The sequence below is a fragment of the Zonotrichia leucophrys genome, chromosome 11 (assembly GCF_028769735.1).
Source record: "Zonotrichia leucophrys gambelii isolate GWCS_2022_RI chromosome 11, RI_Zleu_2.0, whole genome shotgun sequence".
In the NCBI taxonomy this organism is placed as follows: Eukaryota; Metazoa; Chordata; class Aves; order Passeriformes; family Passerellidae; genus Zonotrichia; species Zonotrichia leucophrys.
The window spans coordinates 9,163,314-9,188,266 of record NC_088181.1 but is presented as its reverse complement, the minus strand read 5'-3'; the positions used below and the strand labels follow the sequence as shown (position 1 = coordinate 9,188,266).

Sequence of the window (24,953 nt, the reverse complement as noted above, 5' to 3'; positions counted from 1 at the left end):
TGATTAGCTCAGTCTTGTCTCCAGTGCTGGCCAATATCAGACACTGATTGCAAAAGTATAACAATTTGGAATCCACTTTGTAGGCAAACCAGAGAGTTATTTTGTTAGGCTCTGGACTTACTGTAGAGGTGAAAGCTTTCTAATAATTCTTAAAACCCTACAACATTAATGCAATAAAAATCATACTAAAGTGTACAAAAAGGCAGAATTCTGTTCTGTAGTTTAAACTAGAAAAACTTAAAGCGCACACTTTGTATGTCAGCTTAGAAATTACTCTCTTCCAGAGGCTTCTAAAGTCCATTTCTCAGTTATTTAGCAATTCTGCTTCTAGGTGCTGGGAGCAATATTTTACAGATCACAGGATAGCCTAGGACCCTACCGAAGGGAGGGGGTAAAATGCCCTATTAGATTTGTGGCAGTAGAAATCTCCATGGCAGGTTTAACAGGCCCTGCAGAATCCAGTCTAAATGAACACAGAAAGGTCACAGCTGCAAAATAACCAAGGAAGGTGTCAGAGAAGTGTTCATAGGAAGTACATAGAAAAGGCAGTCCTTCAGTCCTTTCTAAACTGGAAAGTGAGGATGTAAAACACAGTCTGAGGTTCTGGGCATGATTTTGATCCTCCTTAGGCTATAATCATGGTGATTCAATGGCACCCAGTTCTCAGATCCATCTTGTGTAAAAGATATCTACATTATTGTCTTGGTGAAGTCAACAATAGGAGCTTCAATAATGAACTTTTAAAAGAATTGCTCTAAGTGCTAATTTCTGTGAAGACTTTAGACCTCAGACCTTTTTTTTCCATGAAGCTTGTAGATTATTCCCAGTTCCTACATAAGGATTTCCCAAACCCAAGGCCTCGTTTTGAGACACCAGAGAAACTCAATTTATTTCAGTTTTCTACTTTCACTCATAGTAAGAGCTAGGCTAGATTTCCCATTACATTGTGTGAACTGCATTTGGATATATTTACCATGCTCTATAACTCAGTCTTCCAGCTTGATAAAAACCAGAAGACCCAGAACTGGAGAAATGTATTCATTTGTTATACCAAGTAAATTCAGAGTGCATATGAGCAAAGGGAGGGTAAAGAAAAACATATCAAGGTGAACATCTTAATTTGTGAAGGTTTCTGGTTCTACAAATAATATAACCATTTATGTATTTGAAATTAGGTGTTTCTTGTGAATTCTTGTAGCAGCTGGTAAGATCTCTGCTGCAGGTCATGCATGACAGTACAAGAAGAGTAAACAAAACCAGGCATAGCTTGTCCCAGTGAAAGGAGATGGGAACATTTTGCACAGAGATTGCATTTTTATTTGATTAAAACTTCAGCACTGCTCATGGCATTAAACCATATAATTAATTTACTGGAAGATTAGTTCCAATGCTATGCCTTTTAATAGAAGTTTAACCTGCAAGCCAGAATTTCTGAAGTGAGCAAGACAACCAGCATACTCCAAAGCATATACATAATTCTAAAACAATCCCATAAAGATCTATTGACAGCAGGAACCCTCTGTATTAGGGTAAAAAGAGGAGTTACTATCAAAAGTGAAGATGGCAGAGTATTGTTTTTCCTATTCATCAGTATTGTTTTTCCTATTCATCAGTGCTCTGACATGAAAAACAAATCCATTGCAGATCACAATGAAATCAAGGCTTTATATGTGTTCATGGAAGTATAAGAGGGAACTCTTGTCTCAGGCATTCACTGTTACATTCAGATCCAAATCCTTGGCTGAGTTAATTCAAACCTGCTGCTAACACCCAATATGCTGCCCATCCTTCCACACAGCAGGTTTGCCTCAGCACTGCCTTGTTGATGGGATTTCATACCTGAACAGAATAACAAAGAAACAAATACTAAGAACTGCACTCTGAAAGCAAACCATTTAGAGATGAGAGCTCAAATGCAAACCAGCAAGTTCAGGAAAGAGATTATGTTTCTCAATGTGCTGTTGACAATGGCTGTTATTAATTTTTGCCTCACAGGTAGTAATTTTCAAGAAATAATGAGAATTTGTTGTGTTCCAGCACAGCTCCTGTGCACAGAAGCCGTGAAAATACACTGTTGTCAAGATTCACACAGCAAGAGGGAATGAAAAGAAGGATGTTTGGCAGAAAGATATTTGTCCTCCAATTTGCAGGACAAGATATGTGTCTCCTTCATATTCTCTTTGTTAATTAACACAAATAAAAGGACTTGACAACTGTGCAGGGCTCCTTTACATATGTGGAGAGCATATGAAAACACACATGATTTTAAAATTTTGTCTGAAAAAATGTACCAAATACCAAATCCTCATGCTTGCTAGCTCATTCTTAAATACATTCCACACCCAATTATTTTAGAAGAGAGTGAAAGAAAAAAAGAAAAATGTCACCAAACTTCAATGCTTTAATGCTTAGTCACTACCTGTGACTAAGAAGTGTTTCCAGAGGACTCCAAGTGTATTTCAACATTTTATTTTAGTCTCCTGACTGAAAATTCAATTTCTCTTGGTCCTCTGATATCAGTCTTAGCAGATGACATCTAATGACAACATTCTGATGTTCTAATAACAACAAAATGAACAACTACCTTATTTTACGACCTATGCTGGTTCAGCACCTCTTCTATATTACCAGTAGATTAAATTGTAAGTAAATATATTTCTTGGTAAGTAAATATATTTCTTGGTAAGTTTTCATATCAAGTGACACTGGCATAAATAAATCCAAAAAATGTTAACCTACTGAGCAAATAGTGTTCCATTGCCACAGCATACAGCTTTTGGTAATGGTGATTATTATCATGAACAGTAAAAAAAAAAATAATTTAAAAGTCCATTTTACCAGATTCAGAAAAAAGAGAAACATTTAAGGTTGTATTCAGTGCCTCAGCTGACTTACAAGAACCACTTGTTCTTGAGTTACAAGCACTACTACTTGGATGGTAGCTTACCTCAGAAGAGCACAGATCATACCAGAAGGAAGAGAGGATCAAGTACAAAGAAATGTTTGTGGATTTTTTATGAGGAAATAAATGTGGAAAGGAGAACTGATATTGTGTTAAGTTTGAAATGAGAGTCAGATAATTCAAAGTTATGATTCTCATAATTAGAAATGGCATTTCCCCTTCTCTGCCATGACACTGCAAAGCACCAGCTCACAGGAGCTTCACAGCAAACAGATGAGAATCTTCTGCTCCAGAACCCACTTGTGAGCTCCTAAAGCAGAAGATAATGTTGTGTCTTCTCTTTGCTGAGCTTTGCTGGGATGCAGAAGAGACTGAATTGTTCCAGTAAGAGCTGATATGACTTAACCCAGCTGGAGCCTTTACCCCAGCGTAACCTTTTGTGGAGATGAGCTCTTGAGGGGCCAGACTGCTCTGCTGGGTGAGTGAGTGCTGAGCTCAGATGGGAAGTTTTGGTCTAGAGCAAAGCCTGTGGGTGTGGCTGGGCTTTGTGCAAAGCTCTGCCTGTAGAATAGAAAGGTTTCCTGCTGCCTGTCTTGGCTGTGAACTTCTGCTTTGTTTAGCCCTTGAGGAAGTGACCTGCAAAGAATGAACTTGCAAGATGTGGGAAATAAGGTTTTAAAGATGCAAAGCACATAGCATTAACAAAAGCAAAACTGCCAGGTGGTAAATAAGCTTAATGAAGAAATCCTACATATCTTGACAAAAATCTTCAGGACACAATGTACAAGAATAAGCAATGAATATCCCAACAGTCAGTCCACCCTCTTTTGGCTAATATTGAGCCTGCTCTTACTAAGAACAAACTTTAAAAGTAAACTCTACACTAAAAGATTTTAAGCCCTGTTAGATGAGCTAATGCTGTTTTCAGTTCTCATTCCCTCTCCCAGGAGAAATTATCTTCATACTGCATTCAACAAATATGCACAAACATGATCAGAAGGGTATATTTTATTTATTTCTGCATAAGTTGCAGAATTCCCTTGCTTACTTGGGCACTCTTAAGCATTTGAAAATGAAAGATATTTCACTCATCTGCCAAAATAGGTGACAGAACCTTTGACACCAATGATTTAGGGGGATGCACAACATAAATTATGCAGGCCTGTTGCAATAAATTGACAAATTGCTTTTACAAAACTGCTCAGCCCCAAATGGTATACAGTAATTAGCAGAAGAGGTTCTAAGCACCTCATCAACATGAGGAAATTCAACACTTTGGATGTCACTGCCCATGGCAGGGGATTGAACTAGGTGACCTTTAAGTATCCCTTCGAACCCAAATTATTCTATGAGTAAACACTTTTTCTAAAATGGAAGTATTGCATAATAAAATGTCTACATTTTAAGTATACAACTTGACTATTGGTAAGCTTGCTTTTAGCAGGAAATATTCCAAAAGCAATGGGGATTAAACAGCTTAAAATTTCTGGAACTTCTGCCATCATGTCCCTAGAACTGCTAACTTGCTACTTTTCCAAAGCTCATGCATTTATGGAAATCATTAATGAAGAATGGGGCAAAATTTTCCTTGGAGGAAATTGTGCCCCATTCCCCTTTCCCCTCAACCCCCTTAGCCCCTCAATTCAATTTTTGATTCCAATTTCAGTGAAGATACAATTTTTAAAATGGAAAAATCATTGAGAAGAAGAAACAAAGTTATTTAAATGCTTTAAACAAAATCACATTTCTGTTCATTCTCAATTTCACATCTAAATGGCTTGTAGCAAATGCTCAGCATAAATAAAAGTTCATAATCATTTTAATAACAATTTGCCTGCTGTTTAAATCCATTTTATTTTTTGGTTAACTGAAGATATTTTGGAAAATATCATAAAGTCATAAGAAACCAATTACATTGTTTGTTGGCATAATCCATTTTTTATACCACAGGGTGTGAAACTGCTAAAATGCTAAAACTGGAAATTCAAGGATGAAGCCATGCAGAAAAAGAACTCTGAGAAATAAATTAGGGTGTTAAGTGTCATTTTCATATTCTTTAACACTGGAGAAGGAAAGTATTTAGCACAGAAATCCAGTGTGAAGCCTTCAGTTAGCATCCAACCTGGGCAGTGTTCTGAGGGTGACATGGTCTTGGACCTACTGTACAGTTTGAGGTACTCTGCATCTACCACAGTGAACTCTTTCAAAAAATGCACTCAAGTGCCTGCAGGAGATAAGAGCAAGGAGCTTGGCAGTCTATCAGTTGAAAAACAAATTGCTTTGATAGTAGAAACCAAAAATGTTTCACTGGAGGAGAATATTATGCTATATCAGAAAAAAAATGTTAACATCTCACAAATTCTGAGTCAGCAAGTCACTGAGATTTCTACCAAATTCACATGTTCAGGTTCCCCTCCCTCCTGATTCACTTGTTGCCTAGTCCTTAGAGGAATTAAGGATTTAAATAATCAGTAAGTTTTTAAAACTGACTACCTAGTGGGAATATCTTTAATCAAAAAATCGTAGAGCACATAGCTCTAAACATTAAAATCTTTCTTTCAAATCCAGAAAGAATCAGACAATAAAGCCAACTAGAAAGATCAACCCAAGTAGCCACAAATGCTTGCATGTGGATTTTTTGGTTTGGTTTTCGGTTTGTTTGGATTTTGTTTTCCACCAATAAAATTAGAAAGAAATAGAGAAGCTGTTCAATTCCAGACTTTGGTCTGATCTTTTTGATTTGTTTTTATTACACAGTGATTTGTTTTTATTATACAATTCATTTTGTCTCATCTCTCAAATATTTTTTGCTCAGAGATTTCTGTTTTAGCAGACATTGAGTTTGTTCCACAATGCCCATTGAACTTTTTCCTAACTATTTATTACAGTAATTTTTTCACCAGATAGGCAGTATATGCCTTCAGTATGGACTAATACTTAATGAATCTTGTTTTAATCAGCTTAATTCTTTCCCTCCTCCCTGTACTACTTAATGATCTATATTCAGATAAAATATTCTTGAAATAATCTGTTATTCAATGTTGATCTGAGAATCAAAGTCAATTTTTTTACTGGAACCTAATAAGGCAAACTGTTTATGGCAATTATTCAATATTAAACTAACTTGAATTACAAAGCATTCTGAAATTTCCCAATTTGGATGTCCAAATGTAGGCAGCTTGATCTATGCTTAGGAATCTAAATTAACGGTCTGGCTTTTCAAATATGCTAAGCAATTTTTTTCTCTAATAAGGCTTAACTAATTAAATCTAGCCCAAACTTAGTATTTTTGAATGATTGTAAAAGGGGCAAATACTTACTTTTCAATTCACAAATAGCTTGCAAAATGAATAATGATATTTTAATGTTTTTATACTAAAAAATGCCATAATAAGTGGCTTTCTACTCCAACATAAATAAAACATTAAACAAAACAGTAAAACCATCCATAACATCAACGGAGTTGTCTTCTAAAAACCAAAACATCCAATTCAAATGAATAATGAAAGGCTTCAGCACAGTTTTTACGCTTACAGTATTTACTTATAGATCATCTAATTTCCTCCTAAGGCTAATGTGGAAACTGGAAGCTGCTACCATACACAATCAATAATCCTCTTAGAAGCTCAGTGTGAGATACAGGAGACATTGCCAAAAGTATTCAGCCAGAAATTAAATTCATTTCAGTTTTGTTGCTGTTGTTTTAAGGAGAAAGCAACTCAAACATTGCCCAGCATTTCTCATTTTGCTTACTGATTTTTCTTTGCAAAAGATGATGCTCAAATCTTCTAAAGCTTTGTCTCACTGGCTGCACCTTATTAACACAACTTGAATTTGGAGAAAAAGCAATAAAACATTTTGTAGTTCGTGATTTCTGTGAAATGTTGGTTGCAACACAGAGGGCAAATTCAGCTGGTCAGTCTTTACTGCTATTAAAAATGCCTAGGGCCCTGAAGAAGGCTGAGTCACTTTGTGGGGGAAGAAATTACCTGGTTGCATTAGAGTGGAATTCCAATAAAGGATCACATCTTGAAGAAAGGCACACACATTCTTCCTGGGGACAGCAAGAAGCAGAATCAAGTAGACTCAAATGTACCAGATGTTGCACATTTTAATTAATGCTGCTCTCTGGCAACATCAAATACCCCAATGCTCTGTGTGGATTGGCCTCTTGCATACTGGAGGAGAGAATCCATTTCAGACCAACATGAAAAAATCCAGTTATGCAAAGCAGCTGAACTGAACCTCAGAATTTAACTATAGTGTCCAGCAGGATTTTCCAGTTTGTGTTCTTGAGGTCAAGCCTGGAGAGTTATGCCTCTAGAATTGATCCAGCCTGACTCATTAAAATAACATTTTCAGAGAATGATTAGAATGATCCACCATTAAATAGCTGTACCAGGCACTCCTAAGGAATGAAGCATTCCAAAGTATTCAAAAGAATTATCTTCTTCCTCTAGAGTCACTTAAATGTCTAGGTTATTAAAATATTCATCCCAAGTGTTGAGTGATAGATCTGTAGGCACATTTAAGTTTTCCCACCACTGGGCCATCCAGAAAAATAAACATTAAGCATGATTTGGAGATCTTTCAAGTCAAATGTAAGAACAAATTCTTAGATTCACTGAAAAATTATTGCATTAATGTTATTTTTTCAAGCTTTGAACAAAAGCTCTGCTAACCCCTTGTCTCCATAAGGGAAATTCAGACACTAAGAACTGAAGGGAAACAATCAATACAATATGAATTGTAGGGAGGAGATAGTCTGTTATTTTGAAATGTCTGTAATCCTCAAAACTTGGTAATGCTATGCAAGGGGAGAGAACTGCCAAAAATCAAGTTAGGAGATTGCACATACCACTTAGTATTACTTTCAATTCTGATTAAGCGGCAAGCCCAAAAATCAGGAAAGGACAAGCATTAAAAAAAAAAAAATCAACATAAACTAGTAATCACTCAAAATACAAAGGACTAATCAGAAAAATCCTTAAATTTAGTAACTGAGTATTTTGTGCACTGCACTGATTCTGGTTTGCTTCTGTTTTTTAAATCAAGGTTCCTCTTTACTGGGGAACCTTTACATGTTATATAAGTCCAGTAATGAAGAATGTGTCTGCATTCCCAAGGATGGGCAGTGAACAAGAAGGAGTGTACAGCTCCAAACAGAATGATCAAAAAACAAAGACATTTTTATTTGCCCAGAGAAACCAGGTCTGTACTGGCTATTTCATGTCATTAAAACTGCTCACAGGACAAGAGCTTGAGATGCCCTGATGTTTCTGGTTATTAGGACAAGACTAAAAGCAATCATCATCCTCTATTGCTCACTTGGAAGCTACAATTATCCTGGCCAGTAGGACTTGAAAAAGGATACCCATTCTCCCAGAAATCTGAAGCATAGTCTACTAGTCTGGATAATTACACTGCTTAAATTGCAGATCCAACCCTAATTATTCAATTTGCTGAGCAGCAGAAAGATCTGAAGCTGGAAATAAACATTTGGCTCCAGCTTTGCTGTCTTTTGTACATTCCACCTAGGAACATCGGAATGGATTGTGTGCCTTCACCCTAAGCCTACATGTTTTTCTGAGTGGTCGTCTAAAATCACTTTTACATTTTCTTCCACTAGAATCTTTCTCGATCTCAAGATATCTGTCAGATGGGCTTTAAGATGAGATTTCTTAGAGTTCTAATGTAAAAATAAGAGAAATACAGGTCAAGAGAGAGAAAAAAAAGAAAAAACTCAGACTGCTTTCCAATCCTGATGAGGTAAAAAACAATTTTCCTACAAACTTCAGAACATCTTGTTCCCTGAAGATATCCAGATACTGGATAAATCATTCACTCTCATTACCTTATAAGAGGTAACAAAACCTCTTACAATTTTGAACTCAGTACGTTTTTTTGGCACCAGATATCTGATGATAGCTAACTAAGCTAAGAGTAATACTGCTGTCTTGAACTTAAACTCTGAGAGTTGAAAGAAATATTAAGTGAAAAAAGTACAAGAAGTTGCTTTAATTATGCTATTTTTAACTCTCAACATTTTCTAAATGCAATCTGCTCTATGCAGTTGATTTGACTACAATTTATATTAATGAAACATTTCAACAGCACAACGCTTTGCAATAAAAAGCGTGTAGCTATGAGCACAACACTGATTAAAATTAAGGTTTTGGTGGTGGAAGAAAGCTTTTCTGGGTTGTACCTGCTAACTGAGAGAGGTTGTGGTGCTTTTTTTCTCCCTCTACACAGAAATAACCTGTCATGGTTTAAAATTATCTCAGATCAAACATATTGCATTTTTTTTCCCTGTTAGAGGGCGCTAATTCTCACCCATCCACATAAAACTTCCATCCATAAATTATAGGCAGCCTCAAGCTATAGTACCATAAATACCAAAAGAGAATACTTCCTGTCAACTACCAGATGTCTTCATGTCTTAATCTATGGTAACTTGCCTTCTGGTTGTGTGGTCCAACAGGTGATTTAAAATAAATTTTGTAAGGCTGCAATAGTGGTTTTATAGACTGCAGGCCTTCAGCTCTTGATGGTAAGCTGAATTTAGAAGTAATTGCTACTCTCTTGTCAAGCAAATCCAAGTAATTTTGAAAGCCAGGGTTTATGGGCATTATTCTCATGTGTTTAGGAAGATGAATGAAATAATTTTATTTTTAAGGATTCAGTGTTTAATTAGCACACTTGTTTTACTAAACTCAGTTGTAGGGACATGAAATGTCTGCCTGACTTTTGGAAACTGGCACTTAAAATGCTGCTCTAGGGAAGTTAAACTAAAAGTGCAGCAAGAGATAAAGCACGCTTGCTTTTGGGGGATCATGTCAGTAAAATATTTTTCATTAATGAAAAACCTACTTAACTCTACTCTCTGGATCAAGTTTTACCTTCTGATACCATTCAGAAACCCCTTATCCTTCCTTGGTGACAGCAGGACAGTCAACATAAAACATTATCTTTACACAAAGCACAGGTGCCTTATGATGAACAAGACATGGATTTTGTTCCTCAGAGAAAAAACATTCCTGCTTCAAGTTTCTTTCTGTGCATGTAGGCTTCACAGTGAGGGTGTCAGAAGCCATACCATAAAATCAGACTGGAAAAATTAATTTCCCACTGTGAATACTAATAAATGGAAGTATGTATATAAACCATTTATCTAAAAAATGTCTCTTCATAGCAGTAACAGAACAAAATTTGCTGGCAACAATTCCAATACCTACCCCAATGCCTCACTGTGCACTATACCTTGCTTTCTCTGCTTTTTTCATTCTCTACTTTTATTCCTTCACCTGACTTGTTTTCCAACAACGCAGCTCAATTAGAGATACTGCATTGTGCTCCATTTCATTTCTGGAAACATGACTGTGGGATCTCAGCACCTCAGGACTGAGGTGCCGAGCCACCGAGACCACCCTTGGGGGGCTCGGGAGTCCTGGAATGTTGCCAGAAGTGTCTGGTGGCTGGACTTTGATCCTACACGGGAGACGACACTGTATGAGGATAGGAGGACTTCACCGGGGTGAATGGTGAAGGGATTAGTTAATTAGAGGGTGAGACACAGGGTTTAAGATTGCTGTACAGGGGGGTTTAGAAAAGTAAGATGGAGGAATTGGGGCGTGTCCTGTCCTCCTTCTTCTCCTCCATCTTCTGTGGTGATGGTGGCACTTTGGGATTGGTCATTACTGAAAGTGCACCGGACAATAAGAATAAAAAGGATTGGGGAAAAATGATAAATATTGTACACGTAACAATGGGTATAAAGATAGGTGACTGTCCGGAGGGCAGCACAGTGTGCTCATGGCTGACTGCTGAGCAGACCTCTGTCAGGCCGAAAGAAAATCTTTTAGATAAACAATTAATAAACATAAAGACCGAAAGAAGAACTGAAGCCTCTTCTCGTCCTTTGATACGTGGGCTGCCCCAAGGCCACTCCGAGCCTTTCCAGGCCCTTCAAACAGCCGAAAACCGGACACATGACAACTGTTGTCACCTTTGGTGAAGCCCACTTGATCACCTTCTTGGATTCTCCAAATCTCAGAGAACTACAGTAAAAGATTGGACTGTCTAATTAAAGCCTTTTAGCATTATTGTCTGACAGTTCTCTGTCATAATTTTGAAGTCTTGCACATTTACAACTATTTCACACTTTTTTTCCCCTCCTGGTTTGTTAACTGATGCTCTAAAATCAACTGTTTTCTCAGTTCAGTCTATTCTGTCTGTGCATTTGACATCTACGCTCAATCAGTGATAAACAAACCATTACAACTCCATACATAGAATCCTGTGCCTTGGTATCTCTTACTGATAAAATATTGAACCTCCAGTGGCAGAATCATGAAAGACTTATGCCAGACACATCAAACCAGTTTGCAGTACTCTCTACATGAATTGGAAGGTCTAAAAATAATTTCAAAGCCTTATTTAGGTAGTGACTATTTAAGGCCTGATCAAGGCTGTATTTATGAATTTTTAAAAACAGTTGTATTTTTTAGCAAATACCTTGAATTTCTTCTTTTATATAGCCTTTCAACTTTATGAGACTCTAACTGTATATGGCTGTGCCGTTTATTTTAGCTATACCATTTGGCACAACCTCAGCTTTTCTATTCTGTTAGCAACTTAAGATAAATATTCTTACTTTATTCTGTCAGTTTATTTCTCTGCAAGGCAAAGAAAATGTTGGCCCTGTATGGTTATAATTTACTGAGGATGAGAAAATGGAGGTAGTGAGGGTGAATCATCACATCTGCTGTTCTTTCATTTAATAAGAACAAACCTTCGAAAGCATAATTGGGCAGTCCTTAGACAGAATGATCAGTGATCCTTCAGTATGTCTAATTAAATGTTTACTAAGCCCATCAATAAGAATTTGGATGTACAAAACCTAAAAAGAAGAAACACATTGTGCTATCTGTTGAAAATAACAGTAATTTTTTCTTGCTTTCCTTCATAAGATGGATGACCTACTGAGATAAATGCAGGGATTTCATTGAAATTGGGAAGAAATTTAATCTTCTATCTGGGTTTCCCTGAATCTATCTTATGTGTGTAGGAAAATGGGAGTCACTGTCTCCAGGGTAAGCAGATTGGTTGCTGCTGACAACAGCACACTACAGCTGCTGTTAGCAGAAACCAGAATCCATGAATCCAGTGATTCAGCTGTACTTGAATGGCTGATGGCTCCAATTTTACTTCCATCTGGAATCAAGTGTAACTGTAAAAACCTTAAGCTAGCCACACCTAATTCCAGATTCGAAGGTGGTTCTCAGGAATTTCTATGAGAGTTTGGAAGCATAGCAATGTTTGTTCTTCTATTTTGGTGCTCAGAAAGTTACAGTTCAGAACAGGGGGCATGAAAGAAGAGAGTAGGATTGATGTGAGCTTTTGATTAACTAAGTTACAATGCATTAAAGTTACTTGTTTTAAGTTCTTTCAGGCACTAAATCCTTTAATTAAAAATAATTTGAACTGTGTTACAGTTTGAACTAATATATTTTGATTATTCACAACTATTTCAAAAGTATTTTTAATGTGTATATATTCCTATTTTTCTTCTCTGCAAAGCAGAACATGGTTAGCAGTTTAGCAGGACACTTTCAGCTAACAAACTTGGAACAAGAACAAACTTGGCTTCATTAAGATGAATGGGGCTTGAAAATAAAGAGCAATGAACAGGAGTAGTGGTAGCTGTCCTCCACATTAACACTTAAAGGTTTGCTTACTCGTGGCCTCGTAAACCGGGAGTGCCCTATAGCTGCCTACACTCTTGAAGGTTTTCTGCAGGCCTCACGTTGGCCTCAGCCAGGCTCTTTGGCAGGGCAGCTTTCCACTGCCTCCATCTCAGGCAGCCTTCTGGAAAGGGAGCCCCAATTGCACACTAGAGCCCAGCCTGGAGGAAGGACACTCAATTGTTATGCAAATGAGAAGGAGATGCCAAATGGAAGAAATTGCTTTCTGTAATTTGTTCTTTACTATATCAAACCCACATCTTGAATAATCTCAAGAGCAATTGCCATAATATTTTCATAAGTGCTTTCCAGATCTACAAATGCGCTTCAGTCAAACAAAAGTTGTAATGAAGTAAATGCTGTTTTAAACTTATCTACTATACTTTGCTACAACTTCCTTGTTGTCATCTTATTGCAGGGGTTCCATGCTGTTACCTCCTTACTACAAAAGTTTCATACCTTCTTGGTATTTCTTGTAGGCATCTCCTCCAAGCACTGCCTCTTTCTTCTGCACAAAGCAGCCAACTGACTCCAGTTCCCTTCTTACCCAGCCACCCCACTCTTTTATGGCACTCCTTCTCATTGGTTACAGCTGGGGCCTGGTAAAGTCGGGTCTGTTCCTAATCTTTGATAATTGGCCCAGCTGTAACTTCTTAGGGGTAAGATTACTTTCTGCACTCTCTTTATTTTCTTATATTCCCCTACACTTTCTAATGCTGAAAAGTTCAGCAAGGTAGGGAACAGCATATGTAATTCTGAGCTGAGTGAGTCTTGTGGAAACACTGGGGAAGGTACTTCAGGAAGCAATTTAGCAGTCAGCATGTAGCAAAGATGAGAATAATTATCAAACAGCTGTATATATTCCAAAGACTTATGCTGTGATCAAGTTAGCATGCTGGTGGCATAGAATGTTGTATCATATCAGGCATCCATTACAACAAATCTGGCAGTACTTTAAATCCATGAACCACTGTGCAAAATGTAACATCAGTGTCAACTTCTCACCCTTTCAGGATGGCTGCACAAGAGACCTTGCTCAGTAGGGTGTGACTGTGTGGTCCTGTTGCTGTCTGGGAAACCTACTACATTTAAGAACTGCCCAAAAAAGCATCCAAAAGTGGGCAAGAAATCATTATAATATCTACCCATTGAATAAAAAGAAGCAGTAAACTGAACTCCTACATCACTGATTTAGAAAAAACCACATAGGAATGAAGACAACCCAAAGGGAGGTTTTGTTAACACAGTGTAAATAAAACATATTGCTCAGTTTATTTGGCTGCCCCAGATTTCTGTCATATTTCTTGCAAGCTGGCAGTACAGTAGCTAAAACCTTCTCCTAGATGAGGGCAATGCTTGGAAAACAGGATTTCACAGCATCAAAAGCAGGGACCTTCATGCAGCTCAAACATACTGGATCCTCCACACAAGCCTTCAGCATCTTTCAGCACCACATTATTCAGGGTGAGGTGGGAGCCCAAATATCTAAATTTACTTGTTAACTATTTTTTTAAAATAATACTTGAAAGATTCTTCTATTGTAGTCATTAGCAGAGGAATAAATGAACTTCTAATTTAAAACTACACTAAATCATGCTTTTTCTTTTGATGTCCAAGTAAATAGAAAATGCTTGGAAGTACTGTACCATTTCATTTGTAGTTAACTAATAACACATCCTGCTTCAGAAAATTCTTCATAACTACATGAAAAACCCTGTATAAACAAAGTTATCAGAGATAGCTTTCTAAAAACCACCTGCAATTGGATTACAGGCTTTTTTGCTACATTTTCTGCAGTGTTTTGCTTTTGATGACACAGGCACTGTTTAGCTGCTCTGAACAGCTACACATGTATCATACAACATACAATATGTATCTTCTGTCTTCTGAATCTTGGTGGGAGGAAGGGAGGCAGTGCAGCTTCAGGACTCTCTCAAAGACCATAAGAACTATACTATCACTTCTGTTTCTCCCCCCAAAAAACTGACAAAAATGGACAGTCAAACGTTATGGAAATGCTCCCCATATTAAACCAGAAGAGGAGCCAGAAAGGCAATAGCTGGGAGCAGTAAAGCAAGTTTAAAATCAAGTTAATGTGACTTGCAGCAATTCTGATGTTATTAGAGCTTCTCCAGTCTGAACAGAAAGATTGTACTTCTTATATTCAGCAGCTTAGCTTTTATTATTATTTTTTTAACTTCTGCTCAAGGTTCAGATATGTAATTTATTTTTAAGATAGCATACATTCAATTTGTCTCATATAGGCTGCAGATAGCAGATTTTGTGCTTTCCTGTACTAAAAAGAAGTTTTTTCTGCCCCCACCAAAAAAGGGCAGAATCAAACATTTTGGAAAGTCTCCATACAAAGCGCAGCGCCGCAGTGCCAACACCCCGGCGCGGGGCAGCCGCGGCCCCGCGGGCTCCGGGCGGGCGGAGCTCGCCGCTCGGGGGGCGGCGGCCCCAGGCGTTCTCCCGGGGGGGCTCCCGCCCGGGCAGCGGCGCTGCGGCCCCCGGCACCGCCCGAGCGAGCCGGCGCTCTCGGCGCTCCGCAAGCCAGGACTACACCTCCCGGCTGTCCCCGGAGCGAAGCCGCCTCCTCTCCGCGGGGCGGCTGGGAAGCGCGGTCACCACCGCCCGTTCCGCTCGGGCGCCGCCCGGGCCGGGGCCCCGCGGAGCGCAGCGGGGCGGGGCGGGGCGGCCGCAGCGCGGCGGGCGGCGGGCGGAGCGCGGCCCCCCCTCGCCCAGGGGCGGGAGCGCGGCGCCGGCCCCGCCCGTGGCGCTCCGTGGAGCTGTTCAGCGCCCAGGTGCTGAGTCTCCCCGCGGCTTACGGAGGCTCCGGCCGCGTTCCCTTCTCGCCGCTCCCCGGCGCGGCCATGGCCCCCGCGCTCAGCCGCCTCCGCCAGGCGTTCTGAGCGCCCGCCCGCCCGCCGCGCCCCGGCGTGGATGCAGCAGCTCCAGGCGCCCCTGGCTCCGCGGGGGAAGGCGGCAGGTAAAGATTTCCCTCCCCGCCCATCCGCATTGCATCTCCGCCCGCCCTCCGCTCGGAGCTGCCGGCTCGGGGGGCTTTTGCCGAGCCGAGAGCCGGAGGCTGCCGGAGGCTGCCGGAGGCGCGAGTTGTGTGCAGGGAGAGAGCTCCGCGAGGCGGACCGCGGGGAACAAAGCGGTGCGGTCCAGATGCTTTTTGAGTAGTTTCGCTATTTTAGTTTCCGGGGAGTGGGGAAGGGAAGAGCGGGATGGCTGGTTAACTGCAAATATCTGTACTTAGATGTAGGGGGAAAATACCCCTAAGCATAGTAATGGAATCATGGAATCACATTGCCATTCTCATGCTTCAGCAGGGGAAAAGATGTGTTTGTCATACAGGTAAGATAGTGCTATAGTCAAGCCTGCAAAATGGTTTCCTTGAGTACCCTCCTTAACTGTAATGCTTGTATAGATTTTGCACTGCAATGAATTCTTACTTCTTTTCGTGTGGATTACCAGCCCCACTGAAGAGCTAGGACAAGCAGCAGAAGGTCAGAGTGGCAGGCACAGTGTTTCTGTGACAAGGTGTCAGAAGAAGAGAGGAAAAAAATCCACTGTATTTAAGGCCAAATGACAAGTTGCATCCTACATGAAGTCATTTAGAGCCAAGCATTGTGCTGTTATGCCTGATGCTTCAGGCTTCCTCTTCGTGCTGGCTGATGAATAGGGAATTGAGCAAGCGTATTAACCATGCATAATCAAGCAGCAAGTGTTCTTCAGTGCTTGTATGTGTAGCACCTTCTGTCACAGGATCAGTGAGTATTCCTGAGCTATCAAAAGACTGTTTCACCCTAAATTGAGTAGGATGCAGCTGCACCCTTTTTGTGTTGTGGCTAAGAGAGGTTAACTTACCCTTCTGAGAGTGGCAGGGGAAGGGGAAGCCTGGCAAAACAGAAACTCAGCACTTTTCTCAGGTGTACATGGTGAGAAAAGTTTAACCCAGGAGACTGCATGGAGTCAGAGCAGGAACTTTTACAGTTTCTGTGCTGATTTTCAAAAGAAACTGAAGAACCAAACTAAGTGCTTCCTTTAGAAAATCAAATGCAGTCTAATTAGGATACTCTTAGCATTTTGTCTTAACTTACTTCTGCCCTGTATCTAGAATTTCTTTGTGTATTAAGTATCTCCTCTCCCTATGTTACTGTATCATTGTCAGAAGAAAAGAGCCAGAAAAAAAATTGCAGGCAGCAGTAAGGTAAGTGTTAAAAGGCAAAATCGTGAGACTCACATAAATTCCTATAATATTAAAGATTCTCCAGTCTCGACAGAAACATAGTCCTTCTAATTTTCATTATTTTCATTGACTTGGCTTTTTTTTTTTTTTTTTTTGTACTAATTATTATGGTTCAGGTATGTAATTAATTTTTAAGATAGTGTGCATTCAATTTGTTTTACAGAAGCTGCAGATTAACAGATTTTCTTCTTTACTGTAATAAAAAGAAGCTGAATAGATTGAATGCAGTCTGACAGTCATCTCACATCCAAAAGCTCTCCTTCCAATATGCACCTTGGAAATGCAGGGGCATAACATCTGGCTTTTAACAGTAGCCTTTTAGGGATCAATTGAGTTAATAATTAAAATAGTGCTTTGCTGTAAAATTAAAAATCAATTTGTGCACATGACTGTGTGCAAGGCAAGCTTCCCCTCACACCAGCAGAATTAGATTTCCTGACACAGCTCCTCCCCACCTCTGCCTTTCAGTCTAAGAACCATCGAAGCCTCGGAGCACGTGACCACTATGTGTGATTTAAGCGATGCTATTGAATTTTTTCCACAGGGAACAATTACTATAGAGTGACAAGTCAACCATTTTGATCTTAACAGATCCAGCTCTGTTTAGTGATGGTAACCACAGCATACTCTGCCTAACCCAGGCTGAATGTCTCACTGTAGCAGTTTGCTTCTCATTTAAAAGGACACTGTTAAACCTTAACATAGGTTCTCATTTTGGGGTAGGATTAGGAGGCTTTATAACAGAAAGATGTTGTAGATGTTTCAGCTCTATGTTTGCAGTTGCTGCTGCCTGCAAGAGCCCTCAAGAAGCCACTAAAATATGAGAAAAGCTAAGCAGCATGATCTGACCACACCCCTACAATGCCATAATTCATAAACCCAGACTCTGTGCTTGCTGCCACATTCTTATTTCTACCTGGTCAGTTAGGACAAAGACAAAGCTGCTTTGTCCTAATGAAGCCACTGCAGCATGCTTTCAATAGAGCCAACAATCTGGGCTTCCCAAAATATATTAAAAAGGACTCTTGTGTTTCCCAACATTGTTTATGCTAAAGGCTATTGCAAATAGAATATTTCTGCTAATTACTTGTATGTCAGCTTGAGCAATGAACAATCAATATTTTACTGATGTAGCATTCACTGCAACTTTCTGTGTCCAGTTATCATGCCTTCAGCACAGTAAATTAAATCTCAAGTTGCAATTTCTTTGTGGAAATGTTTATTTTAACTTCCAAAGGAGACTGCTGAAGTCATGGAAATGTTTCCATTACAGTTCAGTAAAAGTCTATTTTTCAAAAAGTCTTGCCCAGAAACCCGACCTGGATATATTTTAATGTCAGAGCCACTGTTGTGATCACACTATACAGCAACACATTAAGGGTAGGGGCTTTTTAAGGATTAAAAAATTTTTAATAAGGACAATCTGTACAAAAATGCTATAGTTAATAATCAACATGTGCTCTAGAAAAGCAGAGACTTTTTAACTGCTGTCTGTATGAGGAAGAATGACAGGACAGATGCCTTCATATGGTATGGGGAATTAAAGTACTCTGTATTACCAAACCATCTTTTTAATATTGTCCCCTAGGTATGGCTGAGATGGCTTATGTATTTTCTACAATTCTAAAAACAGAAAAAGTAATTTCATGTATTGTGTAGTGCCAATTTTCTACTTGAATTCTAGCAATTCTTGGCATTAAACATAACTAGATTTTACTTATCCCCATAAATGCCTGTAAATTGTTATATGATACTCCCAAGTTTACTCTTTAAAAAAGGCATTTAAATGCACACTGCAATAAGCAATTATGTACTGCTTCATTTTAGAGGAAAGGGCCTGCTAACTAAAAAGAAACAATCCCAGTGACTTGCTTCAAGTATTAAGTAATGTTTTCAATGACTTTTTAAGGTATAGCTTCTAAGTATTTCACTGTAATGTTTAAGCATTTGTTTTAAGTTCTCCACAGCACTCCCTAACAGAAGAAAATTGTAGCTGCACTCTAGGCATATTGCTATAATCATGTACTTTCATGTCTCATAGGTCAAAGCCACTCTAAAATCTGGGAAAATGTTAGACTATGATTGAATTGTGACATTGTTGTAAAAGGGACAATCCATAATTTGAGGTGACAGCATAATGCTGACAAGATTTGCAGAAATATCCACTTCCATTTTATTTTGTCTTGAACAAGTAGTTCTGAGAGATGGGCAGTTTGGAGACAGTATTTATGTAGATCACAGTGAATACAAGATTTTCCTCCTTGTGTAAGTTCTACTCAGCTTTGATTCTTGGGTTGGGTTGGGGGCAAGAAGAGGAAAACTATGGGACAGAGGGCAAGCCCTGCACACACAGTTGTACTTATCCACTGGGAAGTCACCAGATGTTGGGGATTCCTGACTTGGTCGTGCACATACTGCCCTTTGAGGGCTCTGCTGTCAGCACTCAGCTTTTACTCTAAAGGAGACAGAATGCTGTCCCACCTTAAAGAGGTGACCAGCAAACACCCTCTTGAGTTAAAGCAGGAGCAAGCAATTTCATGATTATAGAAAATTTCACTGAATGTGAGGGAGACTGAGACATCTCTGTCTTGAATCTTGTGCTGCAAGTTTGAGGTTTAACAAGCATATTTAAAGAACAGCTCAGTATGAGCTGACCCCAGTCTCCTCAGTGGGAGTAAGTGCCTGGGCAGAATGCCTGCTTCTCTGCCAAGGATGATTATTCTCTCTGGCCTAACACTTGATAGTTTGCATTCTTCACTCACCTGCTGTTTTACAGAGCAGAGCTGATAGGCCTGGACAAGCACCTGTTTGCAAGAAGTGCACAAAACAATTTGTTCTGTTATTTTTCAGATTTCTTGTTTTGCTTTTTTTGAGATGTGTCTGAGGCTGTGTCTGCTATCAAAAAATTACACTTGGGTTTTTTTAGATCTCTTGCTACTTGTCCTCAAAAATACGACTTGACAAAATTTGCAAATACAGACATTTGAGGTATTCCACATGAGACATACAGGACCAAATTATTGAAAATTTCTGAAATAAACAGAATTTCCATTAGTTTCCATTTAAGATGTTATACAGTCTTCTTTAAATTTGCAACCAAGATGTCTCAGAAATTATAAAAGAATAATCTATATACAACCAATATTCCACTCACAAGAAGTTTAACCTCTGCCTGTCCACTTATCTTTGTGCCAGCATAAAAGGATTATTCTTGCTACATTTGCAGTAGAGAGTTGCTCTGGTGACATGGTTTGCTATTTTTGCTTTGGAAGTGCATTAAAACTTCAGCATCACTAACACAAAGCAGAAAAACTGGCATCCTAAAAGTATGGGAAATTAATTTTAAAGGTGCCCTTTGTTAACATGATTCACACAGCATCTGTTGAAACTTGCACTTTGGAAAGTAGTGTGTGACCTATGACACAGCTCAACTACAGAATAAAAACAAGATTTAACAATTCAGTTCAGTTTTGAGATAATTAAAAATGCATATTCTTCAAATAATAAGAGGCTGTTTACTCTAGAACTATGTTACCAGGGAACAGGTAACAATTAAACAACATAGGCTGAGAAATTCTGATTTTAAAATGAATTACATCCATGCTTAGACATATATCACTGTCTTATGGGGAAAAAGCCCACAAGATGCACTGTGAGTTCAGAGCAAACTGCAGAGAGCACGTTCTGGGCTCTGTTCTGGGTAGCTGATTTCTGTCTCAAGGAGCAGAGTTAAGGAAAAACGTTTAACGTGGGTTTACTGTACAATCACACCCCCACCCCCACTCCCTTGTCTTCTAAAAGGCATCAACTTGAACAGCATTCTATTACTGTTACATAATTGCAAAGTTTAACCACATATAGCTGCTTAAATCTGAAAGCTGAGATAATAAATGCAAGAGAAGTATTTTCTCTGAGGTACTTAAGACTTCTGTTAACTGCTGTTCCTCAATCTATTTCAGTATTAACAATAGCAAAAATACCCTTTAAAGTGACAAGCAATATCTGCCACTCAAAAGTACACAAGCTTCAATATATTTTAAAACTGACTCAAGTAAAAGAGAGATAATAACTGGATTCCATCTGTCCCTCTTGACTATTTCTAAATGAGTTAACATTGATTAACAGTTTTGCTTTAAGAACAGGGTTTTGGTGATTTTTTTAGCTCTTTCCCACCTATACTGTGCTTCAAGCACAGTGGAAGCTTTTCACTTTCAAGCAGGATGTCTTGCTTCAATATTTTCTCTGCCAAAAGAAGAGTTAAGTGGTCATTTTATTCCTTTCACTCACTCCAAGCATTGGTACAGTCATGTTGGAAAAAGGGGTAAAATTCCATCGATTTCTTTTGGGTAACTGCATTGCAAAGAGACTAGCAGGAAAATTCATGATCAGCAAGCTGTGAAACTTTGTTTTCTACTTTACTAAGAAATTACTGTCTGTAGAAAAAGCAGAGTTTAACCCTTTCTGGGAGGAGATAATATCTAAGGAATGTAAGCAGCTATCTGTTGAGGGGCTGTAGTTTTCTGTACTGGCTACTCCATCCTTCCCATATGGCTAAGCAGAACTGCCTGTCATTGAAAACAATGAGAAATTCTGTCTCAGTGAGAAATGACAAGTGAAAATACATCAGAATTATAAGTGTGCCCTGAAACACTTCAAATATCACAGAGTAGAAGAAAAAATACTCAGTTCCTGACTCCTTCATCACAGTTAATTCTGTGGAATCAGCACTGCCATACAGATCAGAGATCAGAAATTTATAGCTTTTCCTCTAGGAGCCCATCACTGAGCTCGAAGCTGAACTCCATGCATGACCCTACCTGCAGAAAGAAAAGACAGGGAGGGTCTAGAAAACCCTGCATGGACAGGAGTCTCTTATCCAAGCTAAGGAACTGGCAGTGAAAAATGAAGAAAGATAAGAATCTTGTTAAGTTTATTATTTCTCTGTGAATTAGTATGTGTTAGTAGATCTAGTCAGAGGATAGAGAGCAGTTGGTGTTCTCTTGTTGCCATGAGGGAGAGAAAAGAAGGATAAAACCTCTCTTGGAATTCCTTAGTGCCTCTTTGAGAGAGGAAGAGAGGGAAGAAGAGACCCTGACAATATGAATTCCTGTGCAGGTGGGTACAGACACTGCTGGCACAGGCTGGAGATGGGGATCCCTGCTAGTCCCAGGGGATGCACATTCCACCCCTTTTTCATGATAAATCTTTAAGCTGTTGTTACTCTGCAAGCATGGCAAGACAGAGCAAGTAAAGATGACTCTATAGTGTAAAACCAGCCCTTCATTGGTTCTAGTCCTGGGGAAACTTTCCTTACTCCCACAGCAAAGCTGGAAAAATTACTGAAAGAATCTAGTCCTGATAAGGTGCAATTATGTAAATGACTCTGTTTACTGCCAGGGTATCAGCTATATGATAAACATTCCTTTGAAAGGACAATGTACAATGGAAATGAAGCACAGGAAGTTGGCTACCACAGCCTGGCAAACCTAATTCCAGTGTATGTTGCTGTAAACAAATGGGAATATCTTGGCTATAAAAGGATTTTTATTCACTGTGAATTTGCCATTTCACCTTTCATATTAAATTATTAGCTTTCAGATAACATGAGTGACAGAAGAAGGTATTTGCAACTTTTTAAAAAGCAGTTTCCTGATAATTTCTTAGAACCTCAGCTGTAGCCCAATATCCTCTTCTTTATGTCTTCCAAAGCCAAACATAATGTAGCCTGTGGACATAAGGTGAAAAAGTACAGGCACAGCTAAATCTTTATTGAACATAGACACATTTGTTGAAAGTTTCTCTGATGCATAGCACACACACTGCTGCTGCACATAGCTAATTGCAATAGTCCTACAAGAAAAGGCCATGGAACACAGAAGAATCAATGTATAGATACAAACCCTACCCCACCAGACCATTAGGTCAGCACAGAGTAAGTGCTCTTTCTAATTTTGACTCTTTGGACTTTCCAAGACAGCCTTCACAAGTAATTTACAGCAAGTATGTGATGTTCATCTCAGCCAGCTGATACAATGCTTGCTTTCATTATTTCCCAATGGCAAGGTCCTTCAAGTGTAGCTTATACATTAACCTTACAGATTTTACACATCAAACTTTAGTCAGCTAAGCCCAGTCCTAAAAGAAAGAACAAAAGAAAAAAAATCCCCAATGTCAGTGTCTCATTCTCCTCATGACTTAATGCTTTTAACTATTACTTCTCACACTGTTTTTTCTTGCACAAACAAGTTTCAAATGTCACACCCAAGAGGAGGAAAAGGAAATTGTGTTTTGTTTAGTTACTGTAAATAAATACATCCATTATGCTCATTCACTCCTTCACCTGGTGGTGTGCCAGCAGCTACCTACAATTCCTCAAAAGGGCTCCCTAACACACCACAAAGAAAGTTTTCCTCCATGCAATCTCAGTTTCACATGAATGTATTTCCTTCCCATAGAAGGTAGGAAAATCCTGACAGATGGAAGAACCAGTAAACAGCTTCAGTCCTGGAATGGCTTCATATTAACTCTATGTCAGGCAGAGATTACAGCTCTAATTTCATAATCTGCCTCTGAAGAGCTTCTGACAACACTGCAAGGCCCAGCTCCAGATTTCTCCATTCAGAACTTACCTCTAGAGCCTTCAGATCTGTGCCACAGCTGTTTTTACAGAATATGTAAAGTCACTTAATTTGGCTTTTTACTGAACACATTATAGGTGAATGGAACAGCATGCCATGCCCTGTTTTAAAAAGTATGAAAAAGAATAGTAAACTCTACACAATGATGCTCCTATTACTTTAGGGTGTTACAATGAGCATTTCTGGCCAACTGGGTGTGACTTGCTCACATAGTTTTGATAAAATGTAAACCTATTTAACTATAGTACAATGTACAACCTATGATGAAACTAAAGTCACGATGGAAAGATTTTATTAATCTAATATAAAAATTGAGGTTTTTATTCACTTCAGACTTCCTTAACTATATTGGTGGGAATTCCAGCTGGTGTGTTAGGAATTCTCTTTGGTGACTGAGATTATTTAAAGCATGAAATCTTGAAGTCTTGTGAGGCCTAACTTTTTTTTTTTTTTTTTTTTAAGAGGGAATTAATTGAGATTCCTTTTAGTTAATAGTGTGCTAAGTAGTAGCTAGCTCCTTCTAGCCTAGCATGTAAGTAGATTTTGTTTGCTCTTAAAATACCCTTCCAATCACATTCTGGTGAATAGTTTTATTCTTCTCAAACCAGTTTACAAGTTATTTCCAGCAGAGTAAATTATCACAGGCAGTGTGTTCACCTAACAACAACGACATTCCTTAATGTTCATGGGGTAATGCTGGGCTTGAACCCAGACCACAGAGCATATCCTGCTAACAGGAAGGGAAGATAAGTTGTAGCTCATCAGTTTCCTCTGCAGCTTCCTTGGATTTGGATGCTTGCTCTTCTTAGCATAAGACATCTGTAGCTTCACCTAATGAGAGAAAAATATATTAGTAACCAGTTCAGTGTTGAAGATTTCTGGACAGTTGCAAATTTCTTTGCTTCTGCTGATTATATTTAATCATATGACTTGCCATGATCACACCTGAGTGCCTCACTTAATAGGGTTTTGGAGACAATCTCTGCTGTCATCTTCCTTCTGGAAGTCACACTCTGGAGTTAGGGAGTTGATTTGCCTGGGAAAAAGCCAGAAAAGAAATTAATTTACTCTCACTGTTGTCTATGCTGCTGTCTTGAATGTTTTCACTTTCTGTGCACAAAGGAAAAAAAGGCCTGAGCAATGGCAGAAAAACACTGTGTAACTTGGTAAAACTTTTCTGTACCACTGGAATTACTCATTACACTGGCATAAATTCTGTTACCAATATAATAATACAGATTTAACTTTCTAGCCCAGAAGGGATGAATGTGTTATGAACACACTTGTACCAGCATGAGAAGACCTGTTTCAGTGGCAATGTTTAGTTTGGAAGCAAACCTTTCTCAGATGGTCAGCCCCTCATGAGAGGCATTAAATGACAGGTCTAAATTTATCCTGGAGGTCATAAA

The 24,953-nt window shown here is 39.0% G+C and overlaps 1 protein-coding gene and 1 long non-coding RNA gene across 2 annotated transcripts in view; one reads left to right on the top strand and one right to left on the bottom strand.

Annotated features, from left to right (window-relative positions):
* Positions 1 to 401: 401 nt before the first annotated feature.
* Positions 402 to 13,185, bottom strand: LOC135452828 (uncharacterized). Its single transcript, XR_010441705.1, has 3 exons — positions 13,108 to 13,185; positions 6,892 to 6,956; positions 402 to 1,839 (listed from the first exon to the last, which is right to left on the bottom strand). It is a non-coding gene; the product is annotated as an uncharacterized LOC135452828 (long non-coding RNA).
* Positions 13,186 to 15,388: 2,203 nt separating this feature from the next.
* Positions 15,389 to 24,953, top strand: part of SMPD3 (sphingomyelin phosphodiesterase 3) — a 105,108-nt gene continuing 95,543 nt past the window's right edge. The window contains exon 1 of the mRNA XM_064723015.1: positions 15,389 to 15,637. The gene's annotated coding sequence lies outside the window, so the exon portion shown is untranslated. The remainder of the gene's footprint in view (positions 15,638 to 24,953) is intronic.